Source organism: Pan paniscus, chromosome 9, assembly GCF_029289425.2.
Source record: "Pan paniscus chromosome 9, NHGRI_mPanPan1-v2.0_pri, whole genome shotgun sequence".
In the NCBI taxonomy this organism is placed as follows: domain Eukaryota; kingdom Metazoa; phylum Chordata; class Mammalia; order Primates; family Hominidae; genus Pan; species Pan paniscus.
The window spans coordinates 57,639,946-57,652,706 of NC_073258.2; the positions used below are offsets into that span (position 1 = coordinate 57,639,946).

The window sequence follows — 12,761 nt, forward strand, 5'->3', positions numbered from 1 at the left end:
GGTCAGTACTTAGGATCTTTGGCATATCTTTGCTAGGTATTGCTTCTCTTGCTATGCAGTAATTCAGCTTGTGAGCCCTACCAGTTTTGTGTCTGTTTCCAATTTTTAGATGGTTGGATAATGTGCTTTCATTAGCAACACAGAAGGAGAGTTCTAGGTCCTCAAATCATCCATGAGGGTGAGAAGAATCTTTAGATGGCTGGGTAAACAGCCAAGTAATCTGATTCCAACTCTTTCCTGATACTTGGATTTTATTTTATTTTATTTTATTTTTTCAGAGACAGGGTCTTGCTCTGTTGCTCAGGCTGAAGTGAGTGGCTGAGTGGCATAGTCACACCTCACTCCAACCTCGAACTCCTGAGCTCAAATGATCCTTCCACCTTAGCCTCCTAAAGTGCTGGGATTACAGGCATGAGCCACTGTGCCTGGCTGGATTGGAATTTTTTGACACCATGGCTTCACACTTATGAGAAATTTCCTTATGACAATGGTCCATGAAGACCACAAGTCCCCTCTTCTGACACAGATTATAATGGTGTATTTGCCTTTGCTGCTAAGACATTTTAAGACGGCCAGGTATGGTGGCTCATGCCTGTAATCCCAACCACTTTTTGAGGCAGAAGCAGTCAGATTGCTTGAGCTCTGAAGTTCAAGAGCAGCCTGGGCAATGTGTTGAAATCCTGTCTCTACCAAAAATACACAAAAATTTGCCAGGTGTGGTGGCATGCTCCTGTGGTCTCAGCTACTTGGGAGGCTGAGGGGGAAGGATTGCTTGAGCCCAGCAGGTGGAGGCTGCAGTGAGCCGAGATCGCATCACTGCACTCCAGCTGGGTGACAGAGGGAGACCCCACCCATCTCAAAAAAAAAAAAAAAACAGACATTGTAAGATATAATGTTGATCAATGGAGAAACTAAATAAGAAAATTTTAGCACACACTTGCTGATTGTTGATTTAACGTCAGCAGTGTTGACCCTTCTCTAGCAACCTCTAAAGATTAAGGAATATTGTAATTTGGCTGAGGCCATATTAGAATCCTTCACAGTATGATGATAAGTGAAATGGAAGGAAAGTAAGAATATAGTAATTTACTTGCACTGGGGTGAGTCTCCCTGCTCATGTTGATATTTAAATACAACTAAACCTAAACATCATGATTTACAAAATAACTTTAGTGGAATGACGGTTATCAAAACAAAATAAAGCAAAAAATCAGTTTGGTTTAAACCACTATATTTTGCAAGAAGTGACACTTGCTGTTACAAGCAGGAATGAGAAAATTGCCTAAATGGCATCTATTTTTGGGTGGGGGGACAGCGTCTTGCTCTGTTGCTAGGCTGGAGTGCAGTGGCACTATCTCGACTCACTGCAAGCTCCACCTCCTGGGTTCAAGTGATTCTCCTGCCTCAGCCTCCCAAGTAGCTGGGATTACAGGCAACCACCACCATACCTGGCTAATTTTTGTATTTTTATTATGTTGACTAGGATGGTCTTGATCTCTTGACCTCGTGGTCCACCCACCTCAGTTTCCCAAAGTGCTGGGAATTGCAGGCGTGAGCCACCGTGCAAGCCTAAATGGAATCTTCTACTCTTCCCATTTCAACCCACTGGTTTCAGGAAGCTTAACTCAGTCAGCTACCTAACAGAAAATTAGAAATGAATTGTGCAAATGTAGCCTAAAATGTGACATCTAACCCAATGATATTATATCTCATTACTTCACAAATTTTTAATGATAGCTTAGCATTTTTATTTTCCCAATGTTTGTTTTCCTATTGCTTTTTTCAATGCCTCTTTCACATCCTTGTTCCTGAGGCCATAGATCATGGAGTTCAGCATGAGTATCACTGTGGTGTAAAACACAGCCACCATTTTCCCCTGCTCCACGGACTCTTCTGTGGGACGTCTCAAATGCATGCAGAAGAGGGTTCCATAGAATATTGTGACAACTGTCAGGTGGGAGCCACCTGTGGAAAAAGCTTTTTTCCTTCCCTCTGCAGAATGGCTTCTGAGGATAGCGACAAGGATGAACATGTAGGATGTGAGAATGATCAGAAGGGACTGGACGTTGCTGTAGCCAGCTACTATGTACATGGACAGCTCCTTGCTGTATGTGTCAGAGCATGCCTGTTTGATAAGAGGAGGATCAGCACAGTAGAAATGGTTGATTTCATTTGTTCCACAGAAGGAGAGGTTGTAGGTCCTTAAGGTTTCCATCACACTGAGAAGAAAGCCATAGACATGAGGGACAATGACCAGGTGGACACAAACACCTTGGGACATTTTGCTACTGTAGAGCAATGGATTACAGATGGCCATATAGCGGTCATATGCCATGACTGCCAACATGCAGTGCTCTGTAAGGACCACAGCAATGACAACATAGCACTGCATCAAACAACCTGCATAGGAAATGGTCTTCTTCTCTGATAAGAAATTTTCTAGCATTTTGGGAGTGAAATTTGTGGAGAAACACAGATCTAGAATGGACAAACTGGAGAGAAAAAATTACATGGGAGTGTGAAGTCGAGAATCAACTTTGATTAAAATAATCATCCCCAAGTTTCCTACCACAGTGACTATGTAGACAAAAAGGAACAGTGCAAAGAAAGCAACTTGCAGCTCTGGACGGCTTGTTAGACCCAAGAGAACAAATTCTGTCAGTTCAGTATAGTTTCTTCTGGACATTTCTTCATCTCATATGCGAGGCATTGGTCTGATTATCTAAGGAGAAAGAGAAACTTTTTAAAAATCACTAAAACCCTAGTTAAATATCATGCTTTGTATAAAAAGAGCCAAAAGGCTTTAGTTATGTTATCTCAGTAGCAGTTCTGTAACTGAAGATGAACAGTTATACTATGAAGCAAGTCTAAACATTTGCAACAAGTGGTTTCCACTGAGGCTGAATTTGTAATCACAGTGTGCAATTAAGTTGGAGGCTTAATGCAAAATTATAAACGAAAGTATCCTTATGCTTTGGGAAATTTCTTTTAAAAATCTAGATAACTTATATGTTAAAGATTAAATTGTAATAGAGATTTTGAAATGCTTAGAACTTCTAATGACATGCTTACATATACATACAAAGCTACATGGAGAGGTAGAAAGGACTTTGAGGATAATGCAGGCAAAGCTCTTCATTCTGAAGATTGAGAGACTGAATGCTAGAGAGATGAAGTGACTAATCCCACTGAGATGCTTATCTCATACATCCCCATTCGGTGATCTGCTAATATACTATATATCTCACCGAGTTCAACTTACTGTCTTGAACCTAAAAAGGTGTATTTTTGTATTTTGTTGTTTTTAGTAGTGCTTTTTATTGTGATGTGTATATTGGTTCTTTGTTTTATAAGTTAGTTTTTGGGAACTTATGTAAATAAAGCCTTTCATTTGAGTCTTAAACATTGATATCACATGTTTTTAAGCATTTTTTCCAATTTGCACATCCCAATTTAGCCTGTCTGTCTGTTGGGTTAAACAAGTGTATTTATGCTCCTTCATCAATATCTCAATTCTATATGAAATTTCATATGTATTATCTTTGAGGTATCAATCTATGTTTTAATTTGTTCCTATATTTTAACTTCTTGCTGTTTTACAACATTCATGCTGCATAGAACCAACATTATAGTCCCCTGCTTGGCTCACATGCTCTTTTATATCTCTGTATAAAGAAGTCCTATATCAAAGAATTTCCTATTCCTCCATTATGTTAACCCTGATGTGTAGTTTAGCCATTAGGATAAAAGGAATTAACTCAATCACCCTAAGATGATTAAAAAAATGTTTTCAGGTTCTCAATCTATACTTACTCCCTGCTAATATACCCAGAATAAATTATGTGATCACTTTGATGCCATTGCCACACAACATTAAAAAGCCTTAAAAATGGGCTGGATGTGGTGGCTTATGCCTATAATCCCAGCATTTTGGGAGGCCAAGATGGGTTGATCACTTCTGGTCATGAGTTCGAGACCAGCCTGGCCAACATGGTGAAACCCTGTCTCTACTAAAAATAAAACAAATCAGCCAGGTATGGAGGTGTGCACCTGTAACCCCAGCTACTCAGGAGACTGAGGCAGGAGAATCACTTGAACACAGGAGACAGAGGTTGTAGTGCGCTGAGATCATGCCACTGCACTCCAGCCTGGGTGGCAAAGAGAGGTGAGAGTTCGTCTCAGAAACAAAGAAAGAAAGAAAGGAAGGAAGGAAGAAAGAAAGAAAGAAAAAGAAAGAAGAAAGAAAGGAAAGGAAAGGAAAGAAAGGAAAGGAAAGGAAAGGAAAGGAAAGGAAAGGAAAGGAAAGGAAAGGAAAGGAAAGGAAAGAGAAAGAAAGAACTAAAAATGGAGAGAGATTCTTTGTTCACTAAGGGAAGGATTCAATAGCATAAAAAGGTCAGTCTTTCCTAAATGATCCATAGAGTCAAATAAATTCCAATCAAAATTCAAACACAATTCTTGTGGAATAGCTGATTCTAATATTTATATGGAAGTATAAAATAACCGGAAGAGTCAATATCTCTCAGGGCAATAAGCAGAGTTACTTATTAGATATCAAGATTTGCTGTAAAACCAGTATTCAGGACAGTGTGTTATTGACATGAAATTGGAAAAAAATATACACTTTAACTAATGTTCCAGAATAGAAAGTCCAGGAACAGCTATATGTATATAGGTGATGTGGCATATAACAAAGATGACATTTCAGATCAGGGTTGGAAAGAGGGACTATTTTAGTATTTACTATTGGCTTAATGGATTATAGATTATTTAAATGGGAAAATTATTAAATTGTGCATTTACTTTAAACAATGCACAGAAATTACTTATAATTCTAGGGAGTGGTTTAATGTGTATTCATTATATTTTGTAGCTTACAATTTATATAGACATTATGCATTTACTGAATTTATCACAAATTATTTTAAATATATAAAATATCAAATTAAGTTAAAATATCATATGTGTTAATCTGTCTCCAAATTTTGGGTAACAAACAATTTCAGTATACTAACAATTGTGTAAAATGAAATTTACATCTAATTTTTTTCCATGGGGCAATTCAGACATGAGCAAATGTCATTAGTGGAGAACTTGTCAGAAGCTGATAAAACTTATCTCTTCTGAGCAGTCTCAGGAAGTCAATACGAGTAGCACTTTATTTTTCACCTAATCTAAGAATATCAGACACATATTTTCTATTAAATTGTATGAGATCTTACAACAATTGCTAAACTCTTATTAAAGTGAAATTTTATAGTTTAAAAAACACTAATTTACTTTGTAATATGTTGTCAGCCATGCATTTGTGTATGCATGCGTGCTTATAGCAGATAATTATTGAGCATTTTTCAAGTTCCAGACATGGTGCTGGATGCTAGAAATAGAGCAGTGGACAATATAGTAGAAATAAATTTAGTTAGGTGAGTAACCAGGCTCAGAAAATTTGACATTCTGGTCCCAGCTTACAACTCATAAGCAGAAGAATCAGAAGACAAATCATATATTATAATTCTCAGAACGGTGCTCTCCTTCTGTAATATTTTACTTTCCCAGAAAGGTCTATCTCTTCCTTCGGTTCCATTGACTGGTTGGGTAATGACAGAAATTGTTTCCAAAATGTTAAAATTCAATTTATCTAATATTATTGCCTCCTTATCCTGTCCCAGGAAACAAATATGAATAAATGAGGACTTTGAGTTAGAGTTGTCTTTGAGTTACAGATGATAGTGACAAGCACTCTAACAAAGATAAGAGATGGATGAGGAAGAAGAAAGCGAGCCAGCCGAGGTATCAGTGCCGAAACTGTAAAGAATATGAAAAATCTGGGCCAAGAATCTAGAATAATGCCTATGAATTGTAACTTAATTGGCAACAAGGAAGGCACAAGGGCTTCTTTTAACTCTCTGGTGGTGAGCAACTTCTTCAATCCAGGGTCTTGGTTTTAGTCCTGACTTAGTCTCTAAGGAGCTTTGCAAATTTGCTCAGGTCTCACTGGTCATCTGGACATGCACTTTTAGTGGAGACCATTATCATTAACCATATTTTAATTCTAGCATTGCGGGACAATGGCAATCAGAGACAGCTAATATACAGATATAGAGCCCATGAGAAATCTGTCCACTGCTGCTGAGAGGCAAGAAACACTCAAAACAAACATTCAAATGCAGTCAATAACTTTGATGATGATGAATTTGATAATGACCCGAGAATGATTCTGTGACTACTTGTGCAGCCTAGAAAAATAGGTATGAGAATTTCATTCATCAACTTACTGTTTAAGGTCCTTGACACAAGTTAGTTATTTGATTATAATCAGACTGATTTGATTATAATCAGACTGATTTGATTATAATCAGACTGATTTGATTATAATCAGGCTGATTTATGTTTCAAGTATTTTGTTGAAAAAAATAAAATAATATTCTGAAAACTAAAGTCTCACTGAGGCACAAGTATTGCTTGTAAAAAACTAGGTCTCTAGACAAAAATAGGGCATTGGAAAAGAACCCAGAATCTTATAAAATAAGAGAACCCAAGAGAACTTAAGATCTACTCACCCAAGTTCGTTAGCTCCACATACTGAAGCTAATGGACCACTTTCACACATGTTTAATGGTCACAATAAAAAGCCTGTTTGAGCATTTATTTTACTTAGATGTCAGAAAAATTTTATGTGATTAATTAAGCTATGTAGACTTAAATTATTTTCAACTTGCCTTTTTCTTGTGGCGATTGGTGACAGTAGGCACCAAGACATTAGGCAAATGGAAAACACAAAAATAATATTACTTGAAACTAATAACAGTGAAAACATCTGCTGAAATAGCCATACTATGAAATTCCACCAGGATGTTTCAATAACACTGGTAATATCAAAAAAGTGAAAGATGAAGCTAAGTAAGCTCCCTACAGATTTTCTTTCATGGAAAATGCATTGTCTGTGCAAATTTGCCTCAAAACTACCTATTTAAACACATTGCTGTCTAAAATGTACACAGTTTAACAAAGTGAATACAGACATTATTAGATACTGAAAAATAATATGCAAAAACATTTCCTTTCTTACCTGTGAAAATAAGGGTGTCTTTTTCATGACACCAAAGGTCAAATTCTGGCCAGTGCTGGAAGATATATACCCACATCACTGGCATCAGCATATATCTCAGGAGAATCCCCAAATGTGTAAGAAGAGGTAATTAGAAGTGAAATCACAGTGGAGAACATTCTCAAGGGAAATACTAATTGGTTGTACTATTTTATCTTGAATCAAGATGTTAGAAAAAAATCTATATTTTATACTTCAGTAGAGCTCAAAGCAATCACCTGTTATCCAATGAGGGTAGCACTTTATACAATACTGAAAAACAAATTTAAAATAGTCTGAGGACACTTAACTTCTCATGAAACCTGAATTCAGGTAATTGTCCTTCCCATCTCAAGAGCACTACCATATTTCCTCCATTGTTTGTCCTTTATCAAGTTCACACAAGAATATGTACTAAGTACAAACTTCAATACTATTTAATCTGAATAATAAAAATATTTTTAAAGGATTTCTTCAACAAAGGGATTTGCATTTTGATGGGATGCCTAAGATATGTAAACAAATAATACTAGGTACAAATAATTTCTGGAAAAAACATGAAATGTTTTAGAAACAGATAGATGAAACAATACAACAGGAAGAGACTGATGAAGAAACAATGAAACAGGTAGAAGAGACTGGTGACTGCCAATGATGAAAGTGACAGGGACAATAATCATATGTTAAATAAATGAATAACTAACATATTTAACTTATTGTTTTGATCATGTTTCCCATGTTAAAAAACTTTCATGAAATTGAGTCCACACTGGAACTCAGCATACTTGCCTCAAAATGCAATTGAGGAAAATGTATATTAAAAATAATATTTGATATTCACAATAACTCCATGAAATGGGGTTTTGCATTTGAATAAACTGATATGGAGAGGGAACTTCTCTAAGTTTACCCAGCTAACAAAATAGTAATAAAACTAGGATTTAGGCTCAGTTCTGAATAATTACAAAGCCAAATATTTTTCCACAACAGTATTCTGTTTCAACTTGAAGAGAATGTTTTATCATCAGCTTATTGCATGGCATAAATCTTAGGACGGTTGGCTATGAAAAAGTGATGCACAAGAATGTACTTTTTCAAGGATTGGATATTTCGTTGTCTCAATATATACCTGTTGTCTGATTCCCACCAAACCTCTTTTCTGTCTGAGCAACAATGAGGTCCCTTTTGTTTCCTGCACCTTAAATCATGACTCAGCCCTTCCCTTGCCTCTGTCCCAGACAGCCTAGTGTAATTCTGTTCATTTTAAAATAATTTTATTACACAGTGGCTGATTTTTCCATTATAACCTTGCTATAAAGATCAAAACTAACATTTATAAAGGTGATAAAAATTGTCAGTTGTTTCCCAAATGCTATGGATAATTATGATTGCATATCAAGGAAAATGCATTGCTACAAAGATTTATTCCTCACAAATACTTCCCTTAACATCTTTTACTGTAGTTCAGCATTTATTGTTATCTGTCTCTCTGCTATGAAGAATAGGATGTAGTATGTGATCTTTCCTGTCTGCTGCCAATGAAATTACTTTCTCCAATTCTTGCTCAGTTATGATTCACGTTGCTGGGCTTTCAGTGGGCCATTTATGATAAAGAACTTGAACATGGTTTTCTTAAACTAAACGATCTATTGTTCTGCCTTGAATATATGTTAGGATGGGAGAAGTGAGTATCATGGAGAGAAATCTGTAATTGGCCATAATTACAGACAAAGGTAGAAAGTGGAAGGGATTGTTCTCACAGTTTCAAAAAAAAAAATGGGCATCCTCCCTTTATAGAACACTATCTTAAGGTGGTAAAAATAAAAAAACAAAAAGATGTGGTCCTTTCCTTTGAGAACTTGCTAAAATAGTGGAAGGAACAGATTTACATGCATATAATTATAGAACCATGTTATGAATGCAATAATATAATTGTGAATCTGTGGGTGAATCATAATGTGGTACCTAATGAGAAATACAAATAAAATCCTAACCCCTGAATCAATTGAACAGACTGCCTCTTGGTCAAGGAAACCTCAGAAAAACCTTAAAATCTGAGTTCCTGCCATGACAGATGGGAGATCAGACATGCCTCGTTATCTCCCCTCCCTTGCTAAACACAATTAGGCTTTCTACAGTAAGGGTTAAACAGAAACCTGCCCTTGTGAGACTCGCACCACCACTGATATCTGCAAACCACCTGACACTGGACTTCTCTTTTTGCGGTTTCAACACAGCAATTGACCAGCATTCCTTCTGATAAGAGACCACCAATAACCTAGTGGCTCTTGCCAGTCAACAGAGGCTGTGCACAGAGGGCCCTGGTGTCTTCTGATTCACCTTTTGGTGCATAGAGTCTAATCATGACACATTCAAATGTTAAGTCCCCACTCCAAAGGGAACATGGGATGCATGTTGCTTACATTAGCCTACTATTCATGCCTGTGCCTCTTCTTTGTGAATATTCATAGTTTTTTCTATAGCCTGTTGAATACGTATTATCTTATATGTGTAATATATTTGGTCATCCCATTCAGCATAAATCTCTGTCTTACTCTTCATACTGTCGAAGTGTCTCTTTCCAACTTCTAGCTGGAGGATATGCTTCACAGCCTGTCAGAACGGTCACCCTACAGGCTACTACCCTTTATGAGAAAGTCCACCTTTCTAAATTTATGAATCTCATCATTCCTCAGTTGACAGTACACATCCTGAATGTGTTAATGAAACCTTGCAGGAAGAGATAATTCTTCAGCTAAGTCTATTTTCTTGAGATAGAATTTCACTCTTGTTGCCCAGGCTGGAGGGCAACAGCGCGGTCTCGGCCCACTGCAACCTCTGTCTCCTGGGTCCAAGCAATTCTCCTGCTTCAGCCTCCCAAATAGCTGGGATTACAGGTGTCCACCAGCATGCTCAGCTAATTTTTGTATTTTTAGTAGAAACAGGGTTTTACCATGTTGGCCAGGCTAGTGGCGAACTCCTGACCTCTGGTGATTCACCCACCTCAGCCTCCCAAAGTGCTGGGATTACAGACATGAGCCACTGCACCCAGCCCTTCAGCTAAGGCTGAAATGGTAAGAGTAAAGGAAAGTGTAGAAGGGAACCTGGGGCTGAATCGTAGTATAGAGCCCCATTGATATAAGTTACTCCATCTTAGAAAATGACTTCATCTTACATTTTTAAAGGCATCATGCCAACAAGGGCCAGATGTTTTGCCTAATCAAGAAAGACTGCATCCAACCAGATAAGGACATAACAAAGTCACTCTTCCACTATCAGTTCTTACTAGAGGACTCTGTGTCCATAAAAGAGCAGGATTTCAGCAGCTTGAAACAGCCACCTTAAAAGACACCATCTTGTTATCACTTGAGATAAGCATCTTGCATTTGCCACTGAAGGCTTTGCCCACAACGAAAACTCTTCTTTACAAGGTTATTGATGGACCACCAGGGCCTGAGTAGGCTATTCTTTTTGTTCATGTCACTCTCAATGGACTGGTTCCTTAACTCATTTCCAGTCCCTTTATTCTTGATGATAAATGTTACTTTGTTTGTTGTACAATGTGTAATCTATTACATTTATAGACTGATTAAATATACTGTAATTCATGGACTGCAATACTGACTGACTTGTTGAATGACTTGAGCCTGTTTGCCCATGGCTCTGACTACTGAGTGAACAGGAAGTTTTAAGGCGAATTGCCTCCTCGGGAACCCCATGTAGCTCATGGATTTTATGATTGAAATAGCATCAAGAAAATTCTGACATTGCAGAAAAATACAAACATGCATGGACCTAGTTATCTCTGACCTTGTACCACTCATGATAACAGCAGAAAAGTTCATTAACTGTTCCATAAAACTCTCTTTAAGACTTTTTTCTGTCTTATTTTTGTTGAATCTCCAGTTTGTTGCATATTGTCATGTAATCAAGTTGAATGAATGAAATGCCTTAAACCAATGATTGGAATCATTATCTTCAAATAACAGCTCTGCAAACAGAGCAGAATCCAATGGGAGGACAGAGAATGTCTGAGAAAAAAATATGGAAACTATAGATCATCTATTGTGTTTGACCCTATAAAGATGCTTTACAGTTTAGTGACAGTTTGGGGAAAAGTAGCTACTATACAAAAAGAAGAGCAAAACTGGAGGCCATTGTCAACTTTATGAAAATCCAGTAACTGTGCAAGAAGAGAATTACAATCATAGTAGTAATCATATTATTAATAATTAATACTAGTTTTAGTGATGCTCAAAGTATTATAGTATACTTCAGATATTATTAATGATACATTCATAGTAATTTTAACAGTAAATACTGATTAAGCCAAAAATTCAAATGTGATCCTACTGTGACAATGAAGAGAAAGAAGTGATCATTGTAGGGTAAGAATGAAGTGATTGGTGAAAGAATGATGGCACCTTATCTTTAATAAACAGATGTCAATAAATTATGTGCATATTTGAAAAATCAGTACAGAGGAATACAAGCATATAATTTAAAATGGGTTAATTTCCAAAGGAAATAACAAGAAAGTATTATCTATGGGGAGTTAGTGGTAAGGTAGAAGTGAGACAGGAGTTTATATGTGGCTTGTAATATTATTTGACATTTAAAACTACATACATTAATCATGAGTAGGTTCAAATGGTAATTATAATAAATAATTTTAACTGAACACACATGTGTATGTAAAAGCATTAAAAATGACTACAAGAACACAAAACAAAATCTCAAATGTGATTTCTTCAAGGTTTGTGATGTTCTCTTTCTATGTTATATAATTCAGCCTGTGTGAATTTGTATAATTAATATGGCATCAATCAGAATAGGCTATTTTGTTCTAGGGAAACAAGCAAACTCCACATATCATAGTAGCTTATGAAAACGTTATTTATCAGCCATTTTGTATTGCCATTGTGAGTCGGATGAGAACAGTGTTCCATGTCTCCTGACTGGGCAGCCACTATATTAAGTCTTGCTGGTCACCATGGAAAAAATAAAAACAACAGATCCACTCAAAAATGCTCTAAAAATCAATTAAGTATTCAACTGAGAAGTGACATATGTGAATTTTAATCTCATCTTCCAGAAATAGCCACATGATCTTACCTAAACCTAAGGGCATGGAGGTACAAAGCCATTCTGTGCACGGAAGACAAATAACTTAAAATAACTGCTGAACAAGATGAATGACAACTTAAAACATAAAAGCTTTTGTGAACAAAATTGTATGTATTTGAATTTTAGAAAATAAAGTTTTTAGACTGGGCGCGGTGTTTCATGCGTGTAATCCCAGCACTTTGGGAGGCCAAGGTGGGCAGATCACCAGGTCAGGAGATAGACACCATCCTGGCCAACATAGTGAAACCCTGTCTCTACTAAAATACAAAAAATGAGTTGGGCATGGTGGTGTGCGCTTGTGTTCCCAGCTACTCGGGAGGCTGAGGCAGGAGAATTGCTTGAACCCGGGAGGCAAAGGTTGCAGTGAGCCGAGATCGCACCACTGCACTCCAGCCTAAGACAGAGAGAAACTCCATCTCAAAATATAATAATAAAATAAAAATAAATAAAGTTTTGAAAACTGCAATGTTCTCCATTGATGCACTATATTTCTCAGCTAAAGAAAAAAGTCTAGGAAGGGCTTTAGAAACCAAAAGAATACTGATTT

General features: G+C 36.9%; 1 pseudogene; it reads right to left on the minus strand.

Annotated features, from left to right (window-relative positions):
- Positions 1-1,747: 1,747 nt before the first annotated feature.
- On the minus strand, positions 1,748-6,030 carry LOC100972062 (olfactory receptor 5M5-like; annotated as a pseudogene).
- Positions 6,031-12,761: the final 6,731 nt, after the last annotated feature.